Source organism: Antedon bifida, chromosome 9, assembly GCF_963402885.1.
Source record: "Antedon bifida chromosome 9, ecAntBifi1.1, whole genome shotgun sequence".
In the NCBI taxonomy this organism is placed as follows: domain Eukaryota; kingdom Metazoa; phylum Echinodermata; class Crinoidea; order Comatulida; family Antedonidae; genus Antedon; species Antedon bifida.
Genome location: NC_136234.1, coordinates 17,678,166 through 17,695,036, shown reverse-complemented (window position 1 = coordinate 17,695,036; position 16,871 = coordinate 17,678,166). Strand labels below are relative to the sequence as shown.

General features: G+C 33.9%; 1 protein-coding gene across 3 annotated transcripts in view; it reads right to left on the bottom strand.

Moving 5' to 3' along the window:
* Nucleotides 1-16,871, bottom strand: part of LOC144852524 (muscarinic acetylcholine receptor M1-like) — a 74,955-nt gene that overhangs the window by 3,774 nt on the left and 54,310 nt on the right. For all 3 annotated transcript variants that reach the window (XM_078710372.1, XM_078710374.1, XM_078710375.1), the window contains exon 4: nucleotides 12,505-12,577. The gene's annotated coding sequence lies outside the window, so the exon portion shown is untranslated. The remainder of the gene's footprint in view (nucleotides 1-12,504; nucleotides 12,578-16,871) is intronic.

The window sequence follows — 16,871 nt, the reverse complement described above, 5'->3', positions numbered from 1 at the left end:
CTTGTAAACTCAAATTACATGATTATTGGTAAAGTACTTTGTACAAACAAACAATAAAATGGGTCTCGTCTCTTAAATTGAAACATTAGATTAATTATAGTTTCAGAGAACCTTAAACTTAAAGTTTCTTTTTTGTAACCGAGCCATCGATACATTTTCAACCATACCTTTTTATTTCAACTGGTGTACCGCAAACCTAACTTTACACTTACAAATGTTATTCTGGTCCTCAAGCTTAACTGGAAACTGAAGAAATTCGGATTTTTGGCCCTCCACGGACCCAAGGCAGTCAGCAGCCTAGCAGCATACTTCTGTTTATTCGCCATCATATATCATTTTTTAAATTTCTTGGAACTAACAGAACAATTACAGTGCTCTTCATCGTAGCGCAGTAATGATGATGAGACTTGACCACACAATTACTAATTACAGCAATTAATTAATATAATTATGCAAAATTACATAAAACAAGCATGTTCTAACTAAAATTGAACTTCTATGTGTAGATAATGATGTATATTTTTCATATGAAATTGTTTGTAATTATAATAAAAAACCTCAATCCAGCTTTTTTGGCTGCTACAGATTTTTATGTGCCTTTGAATTGTTTTGATGCTTTTATTAAATTGAAATAAAGATACCGAAATATGGCACTGACACTTATGATACGCCAACTCAAGTCAATCAACATTTTATCAATATCTATCAATAAGAATAAACCAGGATGATAAAACATCATCCTCAAAACATTTGATAGTGGATGTAGAATAATTTTCTTGTCACGTAAGACTCCTAAACAAGAATGATATATAACTGATGATTTTGACAATAATCATGTTTGATGATGATGCTGATGAAGATAATAATGATGATGATGAGGAGAAGGATGAGGAGGAGGAGGACAAAACATATGTTGATGATAATGACGATGATACGCGAGGATGTTCGTGATTGTTGTAATTACTGAAATTGATATAATAGTGATAATTTAATATTTCTTGCAGACGATATTGTTTCTTTCATTACGCACAATCATTGAGAGAAAAAAATGGTTACAATTTGCAACAATTACCTCAATAAAAGTAGGCTAGGTAATCAATAGGAATGAGTTCATTACACTAAGACAAATGTTTGTGTAAAGGAAGCAATTTCCGGATGCAATTCAACGAACATTTAACGGAATCAAACATCTCAATTTGTCGTATATGTTCTATTGTTCCGTCAACAAAACGAATCATTATGTCTGAAGCATTATTATGGTAAGTGCTACGATGCGTTAACATTTCAAAATTATTGGAAATGAACGCGAATTAAAACGCAATGAATTGAAGTAACGACGTTTTCACGCGTCAATGATTTCGGTAACGCGCGTATTGATGACGTATTTGGTAAGATCTTTGTCTTTTTTCTTTTTGAAAATATGCTTAAGCTCTATCTACACTATCAAACTTCATGTGACAAAAAAATGTGATGTGCCCATAGTGGACACGATGATGTCATATCACTACCTTATTTAAGCATATCACTACCATATTTGACATCACACTTTTTTGTCAAAACTAGTTTGATGGTGTAGACAGAGCATTGTTTTTAGACGTCAACTATTGCCATAATCTTTTTTGGAATTTATTCTTAATTTACACTGGTATGCGCAATAAGTTTAATTTAACGTCCAGCACAAACAAACGTGATCTTGGTCTGTCCATTAATTACCATACTCACTGCACTCAATTAAACTACTGTGTGGCTTGATTTTCCAAATTATTATAGACAGATGAAACATGAAAAATTAGGCGACAAAGTTCGAATAATCAGACATCATCAGAGTGCCCAATGGCGGCTAATGAATGTCTATATCACAAACAATATTTCAAAGAATAACGACTATATTGCTTTATGACGTCATCGGTATCATTTGAAGACATTAACCAATAAAATTAAGGATAATTGAGGCGACTTTTTGTATCTTGTCTCCGCCGAAGATTTAACAGATGTAGGATTAGGAAACAAAATGAAACGTACTGTTGGCTTAAAGTGGTCGTTAGAAAATGTTTCGGTCAAAATATTTACCAGATTTTAATCCGTTTAACAAATATAAACATCCTGATTTATCTAGCCTATTACTAGAAGTAACATAATATTTTGCTTAGTTTTTAAGATTTGTGAAATTGGCCCATTGGGAACTCAAATTTGTCCACTTTCTCTTGGTGGACGCTTTAAATTATAGGCTGTTCGACAGCGGGGCTAAAGACAAAACACCGGATATCACTCAGGATGGGTCAGCTTAGCCTAGCTAATTGAAAATAAAAGACCCTCTTGTGTGTAATAGTTGTATGCAAGGCATATGGAGAGTGTACAAAATGATTAAAAGCACTTTGAAGCCGCATTTTCGGCGACGAAGCTTAACGTTATGTTCTATTTCAACACTGCCCCCTAAGTTCATAAGTATTTTTTATTTTAAAGAGGGCGTCAGTTTTTGGGCTTATTTGAAACATTAGAAAAAAACATTACTTAAATTTGCAGTAATTTGTAGGCTAAACAATTATGAATAAATTAGTAAAACAACATAAGGAAGAATAAAAAAACCTGATTCAACACATTCATATATTTTGAAATTCTAGCCCTACCTGACACGTGACACACTCTAAACCAATATACTTCATGACATACATACCTGTCATCTAAACTTTTAAAACTTTCACGACGATCGGATATAAACTCCTACATAATACTTCTGCGTATGCTTAGGCGGACTTACAAACTGTCTTTCCATTAAATAATGAAATAACAGTTACAGTACAACCATCTACAAACACACTATCAAGAGTAAAATCAAATCAAATTTAAAACACACATTGAAAATATAGTTCACTAACTAATCTATGTACATGGCTGAAAAAAATATGCTAAAGCTCTGTCTAAACTGTCAAACTAGTTTGAAAAAAAAGTGTGATGTGCCCAAATATAGTAGTGATATGACATCATCGTGTCCATATATGGGCACATCATATTTTTGTGTCACTTAATGTTTGATAGTGTAGACGAGCTTGCTACGCTCAAACTTGTCTTCTAACGTTTCCTGATAATATCTATGAAATCATCGGATGTACATACCGTATCAGAGCTTGACTCAGAAAGGTATAAAGAGAGTGATCAAGTGATCAAAAGAAACAATCTTACGTCGGTTAAACTATTATTATTATGATATGATTCAGATTGGCTTAACTACGTTCTATGCAGGCGTTCAGATCAGTTCAAACCACCCAACACTTTCTATATATTTTCAACATAATCTAATAAATAACGGATTTCCCTACCTGAGCACAATAGAACAAATAATAAAAGCACAATAGATGATTAATACTGTATTACCCTATCCAAAACTCACCCACACAAACATCATGACGTGGTTGAAGATGACCGAGTAAATAAAATCATTTGAAATACTTAAACGCATATAACTGCAAAATGTAATTAAAGTCGAAAAAAAACAGGATTAAATTTGCATAAAATTTGCCATTTCGTGTTTGATCAACCTGATTAGATGAGAAATGACCATAGCGATCTAAGTAATACGTATGCCTATTAATATGTCATTTCGAAGGAGAATTATTTTAATTAAAATTAGGCCTTAATGAGAAATAAAGGTTTAGATAAATTGGAATGATTGATTAAAACCACCTTATATTTGTCTCGAAATATAATGCCCTAATTTATTTGCTAAGTCGAGAAATATTAGTCTTTATTACAAATAAAGTTCCAATTATGAATGACTGTAGATAACGATATACCTACTAGAGTAATTTCAAGGTTGAATTGAAAACAATATCAAATTATTTAAACTAAAATTAAAAACCCTAACATTATTAATAATTATTGATTGTGTATATTTTCTTGGACTTCATATTGATACCATGTGTACTCATTATTATTCTTTTATCCACCGGTTGTTATGTTGACAGTAACCTCGATACCAAGGAAGTCTTCGATTTATAACTATCAATTAATGAACACAAAACATAAATTTGTACGAATAATTCGATATCTAGCAGGAAATGTACATAATGTAACTGGACGTAAGCGGTAATTGGTTAAATGGCGGGAAAACAAGGGAATCGTGACTTTGCATAAATAGCAAGCAACCAGGTAAATGCGCAGACAGTTCATCTTGGCGCCACATAAGCACGTCCAAACCGCCAAGATCAGAGCATCTCACTGGAAAATCGATGGTTTGTAAGAGTAGTCCAGTCATTATTGTAACTAATTATTTCTTGATGAAATACGCGCCTCCGTTTGTTGTATTACATGTCTGCCTGTTCCCAATGGAACGATTGCTTGCCCTCATATTATCATCATCGGGTTTCAGCTCTAATGATTTTGAAACGAAATTAACAAGTGTCCATAGTAACTTTGAATATACGTAGTAATTTAATACTTTCTACGTGAATGTATTTATTTATTATATCCTATACTCTCTTTAGAAGAAACACTGGTTGTGTTATTACTGTTGTTTTCTGGCGGCAAATGGGTATAATTTATCTTCTAAACTTTAAGTTTTCCAAATGTTAGGTTTCGCCTGATAGAAAACCATCGTTAATTTTGCATTCACTTTCACCGCCAAAAACGGAAATCTCCGTCTTTAGAAACACATCGCCAGACCGCGAAGACGGACATTTCGGTCTTTACCTTTTTATTGTAGAATTGGTTAGAGAAGTCTCTATATTATGCGTCATATTAAACATTTAAAAGATATCTTTACTGAATACTGAAACACAAAGAGTCAAATTACTTTTTACTAAAAAAAAACCACCTATTTTACGGAACTTCTGAAGTATAAAACAAAACTTTTGTTTTTATTCATGACGACCCTTGACCGTTCTTATGGTAAATTTCCATTGGAACCATTATTATTCCACCTTTGAGTAAACAAACTGTAAATCTCTTCAATAACAACTATCAATTTAACGACAAAAATATCCTTAATAATTATCCAATTTCCTTTAAAAATAACTGTAATACCCAAAACGGCAATGAAATCAAACTTTACAAGTGTGATAGTTATTAGTAAATAATTTTATTTGTGTCATCAAAAGCAACCATGAAGAACTCTGATGATCTTAAGATGATTCCTCATATTCTCACTTCATTGGTCAAGTTATTTATCGATTAAAAGTGTGGCGCCCTTTACCACGCTTGTTTTAAAAGCTACCATACGTCACTGGATGTGGATATAGTTCTGAGATGATGATTTGGCGGAAAATAAAGCGTAATTATAATTGGATTGTATTTCATTAATAATTATTTCAAAGTTATAAGTCACAGTATATTATTATTCGTAATTACTAACCGCTTGGTTGGTGAAGAGTTACTAAGGATCTTAAAGGTTGTTTTTCTCCTGCAATTTGATGGAAATGGAGATAGAAATTCTTGATCTCAAATCAATCTTTTAAAGTATTTAAAGATTTATCTTTTCAGAAAACAAAGATGAGTAAGTAAAATCAAATTTAAAAAAAAAAATTTCGCTTATAAAAATCGACAAAATAACAATTTTTTTCTTTTAGATTATGGGTTATCTGGCAAATAGATTATGTTCGATCTAAGTTTTGGTCAAAGTGACTATGTATTATGTTATAATAAAATGGCATAATCAACAACCAAAACTTGTTACATTATTTTTCAGAACAATATATTTTTAAGTTGAAACATGAGACCTTTTTTTGTTATCAAAGAAGTTATTTTTAGCTTATGGAACAGACTTTGTCATCTAAGATTGCAATTTAGCATTTCCATTCAGTTCATTTATTCAAATTCAATTCATTCAGCCCATAGACTGATGTTTAAAACTCGATTGTGACCAAGTTTTCCTTCTAATTTATTAAGAGGATAAACTGGAAAAAACATTTTGGGTAAAATACTAGAAATTAGCTGATAATGCAATGTCTCTAGTTCTGGTATAATGCAAACGGAGCTTCGGGTTGTTTTACGAAACTTCGGGTTCTTTTTGTTTTCTTGCGCATGCGTATATTACTTATAGTGTCGATAACCACTTTATTATCTGCACATGCGTATATTACTGGTACCGCAGTTAATTCTCGGTTGTTTCATATTCGATGTGGAGTGTATCAAATAAACGTGTCTTTAGTCACCTTATAGCGTCGATAAACACTTTATTATCTGCACATGCATACATTACCTGTACCGCAGTTAATTCTCAATAGTTTCATATTCGATGTGGGTTGTATCAAATAAATGATAACGTGTCTATATAGTCACCTTATAGTGTCGATAACCACTTTATTATCTGCACATGCGTACATTACTGGTACCGCAGTTAATTCTCAGTTGTTTCATATTCGATGTGGGGTGTATCAAATAAACGTGTCTATAGTCACCTTATAGTGTAGATAACTACTCTATTATCCGAAATAGACTGGGATTTCTAAATGTGTCCGTGTTCTGTTCTATTTTAATGGGTCGAAAATATTTTAGATAGTATATGATGTTTGCTTGTACGCAGCTGGCCAAATTGATGTCGGAACCGGATCTGGCACGATAATCTATATCAGAAAAGAAAGACATACAATTCCAGGTTTACCAGATTACTTGAATTAGAATACGTATCGCGATCACGTAAGGTCTAAAGTATAAATTGTTCCGTACATCACATTAAATGTTTTATCCGAACTTTGGACATTTGAGGCCTTCCCATCACATTTATTATTCTTTCATAATCGATGTTTTAATCGGTGTACTACTACTCTGTCACTGGCTATATTTAGAGTAAAACTGTTAATTTTCACTGTAAAATGTCGAGTTTCACTCGTTAAGAGTGGTTAAAACTGTCTGAAATTGTTTTCTTTTACTTTTACTCTTTTAAGATTGGTCCTTCTGCACACCGCTAGACTATATACAAGTAATATACGATCATATTGTATACAAACATTTGTTGATGACGATTATATGAGATGATGTTTGATTATGTTGATTACATTTATCAATTGTATAGCTGTTCTTCTGAAATTATTTCAACATATTAATAAATTAATAATCAAATATAATTAAACATATTCGTATTTGATATATAATATGGCCCGTTGGCAGGTTAGTTCAAACACAGCCGTTAGTATAATCCGTCCAGACATATAACCTTGTATAGTAGTCTACGCCAGTAATTAGCTGTATTTAATTATTAATCAATGGCGATCTAAGGGTACCGACTTTGTGAATGTCCAGGTAATTAATGCATACGGTACCGTAATCGAATTAATTTTTAAGCTGTTTATTTTCTTTCCATACGCGCCAAATAGGTAATAAATAATTCATTGTATTGTTTCCTCTTAATGAAATATTTTTCATCGAACACTTGTTGGATGTAATACTCGTATTATGTGTTCTTCGAGTACATGTCGAGTAGTGCTTTACTGCCTCGGGTTTTATATTGTTCTTGCGAACCATACACGCGTGTCAATCGCGAGGAAATTGCATTGAATATATATTTGCTATTTTTATTTTTTATTATGTCGACACAAGTATTTTGTTCCATTTCTTTTTTGACTGATTGTCATTGCATCACTGTTCCTATGAGACAGTGGTCATATGTGACCAATATGTGACGTTGTATCACGAGATTTGTCACGAAACTGTATAATTGAACTAAAAGAGATATTTTTTATCACTCGCTTCTTTAATCAATGACGTAACAAATTTGGATGTTTAATATAACATAAATTTGACTACATACTTTAAATGTAGTTAGTCGGACATGACGATAAAATCCGGCTATCACCACTAATTGACATTACTGAAACATTTTCTAAATCTTAATCGCTTTCGTCAGTCTAAGTTAGAGAGCAAACTGTCTGGTTTGTAGTAAAGATACATCTAAAATAATGTTTCTTTTAATTATTTTGGACTTGAGTTAGAAGAACGGAATGGATGTTTGAAAGGTGGATTGATTTGTTGTTAAATATTTCCGTTTCTCTCTGTCTCCACATATGACAAAATATCAGAATCAGATATAGGCGAATTCTGTACTACATAGTCATATATGTATCACATGTGATGGCTGTATGTTAATGTTAGGGGTAGATGCTAGACTTATGGCCTAGGACAGTATAGATGCGGTAGGTCTATCGATGACTAACTATGTATGATGATCGAATAACGTAATCTATTTTGTAACGGCGATTTGAAGAAAAATATTTTGGCATACATGGCGTATCATACCGCTTGAGCTGGAATCACCAAAAATCAAAACGCCCGCTGTAAAAGTAACAACAATAACTAGAGCCTTGGCCTATATATGCCTATTATGCAATATTCATGCCTAGCTGATGGTCATTGCCAATAATGAAAGGTTATAAAGGTGAGAAAACAATATCATGTTTGTCTAATAATGGCAATATGGCATTAGTGACAATGGAACACAAACTAAAAGGTTTCGATCATTCTGCTGCAACGTAATTGATAAAGTAATGAATAGGTTTACACTATCAAAAATCATGCTGCATCATACCTAAACGTGTTTAACGTATAAACACGTTAAACGCGTTTTTCGTCTAAACACGTTATACGGAAACACGACAACCCATTGTCAAATACATTAGCAACAATTGAACACAAACTAAAATGTTTTGATCATTATGCTGCAACGTAATTGATAAAGTAATGAATAGGTTTACACTATCAAAAATGCTGCTGCATCATATGTAAACGTGTTTAGCGTCTAAACATGTTATACGGAAAACACGACAACCCATTGTCAAATACATTAGCAACATGGAACACAAACCAAAATGTTTCGATCATTATGCTGCAACGTAATTGATAAAGTAATGAATATGTTTACACTATGAAAAAATCATGCTGCATCATACCTAAACGTGTTTAGCGTCTAAACATGTTATACGGAAACACGACAACCCGTTGTCAAATATGGCATTAGCAACATGGAACACAAACCAAAATGTTTCGAGCATTCTGCTGCAACGTTTACATCAGGACTATCAAAAATCATGCTGCATCACACTTAAACGCGTCTAATATAGCACCTAAACGCGTCTAATATATCATCTAAACGCGTCTAATATATCACCTAAACGCGTTTAATGGCATCTAAACATGTGTTACGAGAACATTGTACATTCATTCATTTTATATTTCAAAATCATCATAAAATTAATAGCAGTTTTCACATGAGATTAAACGAAACATTTGGGACTTCATTCCGTTAAAAAATGGTGCTTTGAACTTTTTCCATACGCGCAATAGCTTTATTATGTCACCTCCGAAACTGTACGCATAAAAGATAGAGTCAATTAAAGGTCATATCCTCCTAATAATGTAATGATTAATGTACAGAATGTCAATAATATCGCGTCAATAATAATGAGTTACTGACTAAGCTGTGTCGAGTAGGCTTAACGGTACGACAAGGGTCGTCTAAACGTTAAATTAGACTGACGCTATTGGCCTTCGCGTTTAAGCATGATTATATTGAAGGGTCACAGGAGTTTACGCATTTACAGCCTGTCTTATAACCACTTGTCTCCCTCCTCTGATGGCCTAGTTGATTGATCTCATAATTTCAAGAGTATTCACAAACAATTCACACTGAAGTAACATTATTTCCGGAGTTAACAGAAGATATAATTTTCGCGCCATAATCACACTAAAAAACATTATTTTATGCCATGGTGAAGTCTGTCCATAAATATACTCTATTAGAGGTTTTTTTCGGCCATAATAGGGGCATTTGAGTGAGCCTCTTTGAGCGTTATTTTCCTGTCAGTAATGGGGGATATTTTGCCCATAATAGGGGAAGTTGAGTGAGCCTTTAAGAGCGTTATTTTCTTGTCCCTAAGAGTGATATTTTGTCCATAATAGTTGGGAGCATTTGTCCATAATAAATAGTGTATATCTTAAATTAATCACACTCTAAAGTATGTGTGATCATTGATACTTTTAATAGTGATCTTCATATGGTTAGGCATCTATAAGATGAAACGTTTACGACAATTATTGATTCATTCATCATTCATTATAACCCGCAGCCTCCGTGTACTTTGTATACATACTTACAGCTGGCGATCGTTTTTGATGGGCCTATTATGTGCTTGACATTCAAAGCATCGACTATGCCCTAATTGATTCATTATCGGCATCCTGATGGATGTAACACACAATCATCTATTTGCTACATTTATAAACAAAAGGTCGCATGATATTATGCTTCGATTTTGAAGATTCCCAACTACGTCGTTGGCTAAACATTTGAGGCACGTTTCTCTGACCCACAAGCAACGTTTTCGGCCTTAATGATGTCACAGCTTGTTTTCACACGTATTTTTAGACGATGCACTGACGTTATCATTATGTGCGTGTGTATTTTTAAACACACAGAAAGTGATGACGTAGGCACGTATATTTTGCACTGATCGTAAAGTAGCTTCAAGTATTCGACAAATTAGTTGGTTAACTTGTTGCTTATTATACAGATATTGCCTGCTTAGAGGTGAAATATAAGATTTGACATCCCCGAGGGAATGATATTATGTTCGAGGGAATATATATCCCGAAGCGGCAGCTGAGGGATATATAATTCCCCGAGAACATAATATCATCCCGAGGGGATGTTAAATCTTATATTTTACCGATATAAAAGGCGATATCTGTTATATTATATAGCCAAGAACAAGTCTGCTGGGTTGGGTGAAGCTAGGCTAGCTAGGCCTCCTATTCTATAGTATTTGTATTGTATGTAAACAAGCCTCCTGCCTAGAAAGACACCTTACCTTGCGAAGAATAATATACAGATAATTACTAATTAATGATTCCTTGGCAATAAAATATTCACTTAGGCCTAGGTCGTTTAAATTAACAGAAGAATTTCCATCAATAAGCCTATTAATAATAATATTATAATCAGGTAGGCCGAATAAACAATTCATCGTCTTCTCTCGCGAGGAGCCGAATCTCCGGATGTTCAGCGCGTACTAGTTACTAGGTTACTACCGTGAGTATTGACCAATCACAAACGGTGTTTCATCACATTTAGGGAGGACTAATAACAAATGAGGGCGCTATGTATGCATAGTTTAAATAGTTTAGATGAATAATTTCTTCAAGCAAGCTGCGTGGCGCAACGGTGGAAGCGTTGTCTTGCGATGGAGTGACAATTCCACCCGAGTTCAAATCCAGTAGATGACTTTTGTTTATTTATCGGCAAACGCGAGTGTTGCCACACGAAAATTACACAGTCAATATCATCGAACTCGAGAATGTATATGTTTAATGACAGGGGACACGATAATTACGCGAAAATTAATCGGTCAATATCATCGTTCTCGAGGATATATACGATTTACGATCCTCGCAGCGGTAGTCATGTGACGCAGTTTCAACCAATCACGTTCACGTATTTACATAGGCTATGTAATATATAATTATAATGACTTGTATTGTAAGTTAATCAGCTTAAATTACAATTACAACATTACTTTAATAGACTACTGTAATATGTATCTTTAGGCCTACCTAGTTTGTGTCATCGTTTGTGACTTCTAGGAAATTAGCACAGTCCAAAAAATCTTTACCGTTTCATCAAGCTTATTTATTTCCACTACAGTATTTACAAGCAATTTAACGTAATGTCTGTCCTTGTTTGAACATTCAAAATGTGCTAGGCCTATAGCATATTCAAATTTATCTATTAATGTACATATGAATATTAAGTAAACATGAATGCTTGCACTGTGTACACTAATATTTATAATAAACACATGAGTAAACAATGAGTGTAGGCCTAGAATAATGTATAAAACGGTGCCGTGCCAAACCATACCCACCGTGCGATTCTTCATAGAAAAGGATAAAAGGTAGGCCTAACGTGTTTATGTTGGTCCATAACTGGAAGCTGAGGAAATTCGGATTAGATTAGGCAATCTACGGGCCCATCGTAGTCAGCAGTGCAGCCTACCAGATCAGCACACCTATAGACGATCCCCTCTTTTAGGATAGTGTACCAAGTTCTTGGTGCACTGTACAAGGGACCAAGGCTGTACGTCCCATCCGAAGGACGAGGCAATGAAAGTAAAGCATCTTGCACAAGAATACAATAATTAGTATGTTATGGTACAGATAGGCTCGAACCCATGCCTATCACATGCTAGTCCGATATTATAATTACACCAGAACGCAACCGGGTCCAACGTTGCTTAACTTAGGTTTACGTGAACTGACAAGAACCGGTGTTTCATCGCAATATGGCCATAGGAATAATATGGAACTTTTGGACTGTCCTGACTAAAGTAGTAGTCTAAACAAATCTCAGCCACCATTGTTGCAACTATGAAGATTTTTTCACTGGTCATGCTTTTTACGCAGTGCAACATTAATAATATCTTTATTTGTAATGTTCCAATCCAGTGTTAACATGATCCAATTTTAATGAATCTACACTGTATCTATAAAATTGTCATACTAAAACAAGGTTTTAAGGCTTACCGTGGTTGACATCTTGTATATAATTGGAATAGGTCGTAATCCACTAGAAGAACGCTCTCAGCAGAATATGAAACTGCAGAGAAAAAGAAAAACGGTGCCATTAAACGTTAGAACAGAACCGGTCGCTCATACCAGTCTTGTATATGATTTTCCAGTCGATAACCAGGCGCGTACAAATTACGTATAGAGAGTAACGTCGTATACATATCTCCTACGTATTAGGACATACTCCTCTTGATCAGATCTAGCGTTGATTGTCTGGATCAACATCTACCATACATGGTCCTAGCTTGATAAAATGTTACTTCTATCAAACGTCAGATCAATTAAGCAAACATTAAGGTCGATTCCAAACACAACGTGTATAAAATGTGCTCCGAGTGATTATGAATATTCATAAGAGACATAAATTGTACGCTTGATCTTACACGCGCGCGTGCTCATTTTGTTGACGCGGTTACACTATTACTTTAGGCCTATACTTAATTATTCCTTTTTTATAATTTAAAAACAGACGACCTAATCAGTTCCAATCGGGCTTTTCCGTGGTGAAATATAACAACAATCAACAATAATTACAAATTTAATAGAACCACATATACCTTGCAAGGTTAGAAATGTTTTTTTAAAAATAAAACGCTCAGACTAATTTAGTACGAAACGACTAAAATATAAGCGACAGTAGGTATTTTAAAATTCATTTAGAAATAATGGTTTTAACAATAGTATAGCAACGAATGATGGAAGTCACCTAAAGACCCCGGGGGCATCGTAATAATACGATAGCAGATGTTAATTAACCCTTCAATATTGTAGATGTGACAGCGCGAATCAATGTCAATTTTGAAGATTTTAACAATAATTAAACAGCTGAGTTTTAAATTCTAGGGCAAAAAAAAAATAGATTACTATAGTTGGGAAGTAGCCAAAATATACCCTGGATTCGGGTTGGAAACCCATGTGCTGCGCTGTGAATGATGTATAGGTGAATTGTACGAATGAGAGTGAAGGGTGGATATGGATATTTAGCATAAAAATCGCTAAATTAAACGTAGAACCCCTACTTTGGGACAACCCTATTGAGGGGACACCTCTATTGAGGGGACACTCCTATTGAGGGGACACTCCTATTCAGAGGAAACATCTATCAAGGAGAAATTTCCGTGAAAAGAACAACGGGTAACATACACAGTTTACGATTAGCATTAATACAGCCTAAAGAAAGATGTTGCCCAAACCAGACTGACCTAAAATTTGATCGAACCTGAGTCTGCTTTTGAGAAAAAATGTGCATACATTTTTTGTTAATATGAATTGGTCAGAAAGTTTATAGCGAAAATACATCATTATTTATATCATTTTTTCCTTCATGTTTATATGTAAGACAACAAATAGTATAAGTATAATGCAATTACTGTAAACTGAGGTACCAGGTAAGGTGAAATTACATTAATTAATTAACAATAATTTCACTCTTCTCTGGTGGTACCTTGGTGGAAGAAGGTAGTACAGTAATTAGGAGTGTAATATATTAGGTCTTGTTATTATCTGATTATAATAAAAACTCTTTAATTATTGTGAAATATCGAAGGAATCATAATGTAAAATGCATTAATATTTCTGTACGTTATTAAAGTAGCGTCTTCGGAATTTACGCCGCGTCCGTCTGCCGAGACATAATTCCATATTTCGAAGGGTCACAATCAATATGAAATCGGAGTCGCGTCTTCCGGAGATTCCATATTCTTTGACGGACCAAATTGGAAAAAAACGAGCGTGATTATTTAATACAAAGATAACAACGTTCGAATATTTATTAATCTTAAGCTCTGTCTACACTATCAGTTTGACAAAAAAGTGTGATGTGCCCAAATATGGTAGTTGTATGACATCATCATGTCCATATATGGGCACATCGCATTTTTTTGTCACATAAAGTTGATAGTGTAGACAGAGCGTTATTGCTGAACATAATATATCTATTTTATAATGCGAAGGTATTTCAGATTTTATATATGATGTTACCCTTTAAATAACAGATTACATATAACTAATAACTAGAGGGTTAAAAAAGCAACATATAACAAAAAAGCATATTTCTCTGACACGCTGTCGCTATAATGGTTAAATTATTACGATCAGAGCATCCGGAAAGTAAGACTTGTTATATATTAAATTTGAACTAATTCAGAAGGTGTCCCAATTTACAAAGTAGCCCATTTCCCAGCCAATCACATTATGCGTTCATTGTATTTTGAACACGAATAGAGTTATAGTTAAACCGTAAAGAAATGTGATATTCAACGCTTTATTTGGTAATTGTAGGATTGTGATCAAAAATGCACTTACGATGATTCGAATAATTAAGATTATTTCATCTCGAGGTGACCTAGTGAATATCTAGCCCACTTTATAATCGTCTGAAATTAAAGTATTAAGTGCGTTGTTACGTGATTGTATGCGGATTGATGTGAACAGATATCATCTCAGTTATGTAGGCCTATGTAAACCATTTACACATTTTTAGAAGGGACCACAGACAAACTAATAAACCAATCATCTCCTGATAAATTGTAAAATCTCTAATACCACACTGTTGTAACGACAAATCGGAAAAAAATTGTGGGAAAACAAACTTAAAACAGTTTTAAATAATAATAGTTGAGGTTTACTATCGGAAGACTACTGTACTTCGTGTAACACGATTATTAAAAATAACATGAAATTAAAATTAGAAAACAATATAATGATGAAAATTATATTAGAATGCAATAGACACACAGACAGATGTGTAATCCATGAAAAATGGTAGCAAAGACATTTTGGTACAAAAAGTTAAAAGCTATTTTAAAATACAATACGTAAAAACGTATACGAATGCACACACACTTGTAATAACTAAAACCCGTAACGCAAACGAACTGGGTCGACAATGACAACTTCATTAAAGGTCTAGCAAGGTATATTGTATTAAAGTCTTATCGCTGTAATGCGTTCAATTAGATACAACTTATTATTATTACAAACAATTGGGGTACGTATATTGGATAAAGCCAAAAACAACATGCCAGGTAATGCAATTACTGGCATATAATTAAATGGGAACATTGCTTTAGGAAATATTGCCGTTATAATGACATTTCATTTAGAAACCTGGAAATTTTGTATTTTAAATATTTTAGGCTAAGCAGCAGCCTCCAACTTGGCCTTTGGTTATTCGAATTTAAAAACGGCGTGTTATTTCGCGCGTTCAAGTTCCGATAGAAACGGTACGGCTTTTGTACGCGCGCGTTTAGATGTTGATGAAATAATGTATACGCGCGCGTCGACTTTGTGTTATCCTTTGCGATGTTACGCAGGTGATGAACTATGGCAAATTTAGACAGACGGTAAACGGAAACCCGCGTAGCTTGTCCCACGTAGAATCTGTATCTATCCTGAGCGGTAACCGCGTTGTGTTTAAATGGTCGACATAGGAATAACATAGATTCTATTATTATTACCGTTATCGCTCGTGAAAATTGGCTAGACCCATATGCTGACGCGAGGTTTACATTTTTTTTTATGATTAATATTGGGTATGAAATGATTTAGAAGTATATATCTGTTTTTCAATGGAGTGTTGTGTTAACCATGACAGTATGCCCGATTACGACCTGATGACAGTTAAATAATAAAAATGTTCATTATAGACTGTATTTAACGTCAAATATTACATATTGTACTTTTATAGTTTCTGTAAACATGATCGTATAAAGCGTATTAAACCAACATTCACATACAGTTTTTAATAAAACAAACTACTCCTCCAGGAATTGTTACGTCATTTGAATAACATGAATACTTACTTTTGAGACATAATAATTCATATTTTTTCATATAAATAATTATAAAAAGCTATATACTGTTGAAACATTAACATGAAATGAGTGAAAGTAACATCTTTTAATCATAATTTTCAATATCAAGAATGCAGTTCTGACCTAATCGATATAAAAATAGTCATTAATGTTCATGGATATTAACGGGATGACATGAATTGCGTGCTAGTTAGTTTTCTGCATGTGAATTTAGACAATGTGTAAAGATACGAACAAGATGACTTGTAAATGCCTCTTGTATTGAAATGGGGTAGTTTTGTAGGCCGGCGAATGAGAGTTGGGGTGGAGCTGGTGGCGGGCGGCGGATACTAGTTTATCTTTATTGTAGCCCTACGGAGAATGTAAGAGAGGAATGCGTACGGATATGATCGGCGAGTACAATGCGCGTTAGCTACAAGAAAGTAGGGAGGAGTGTGGTGGTAAAGACCACGAGGGAAGAGTTAACTTCCCTGGTATTTAAAGTTAGTTTAATTAGTAATGCGTCAA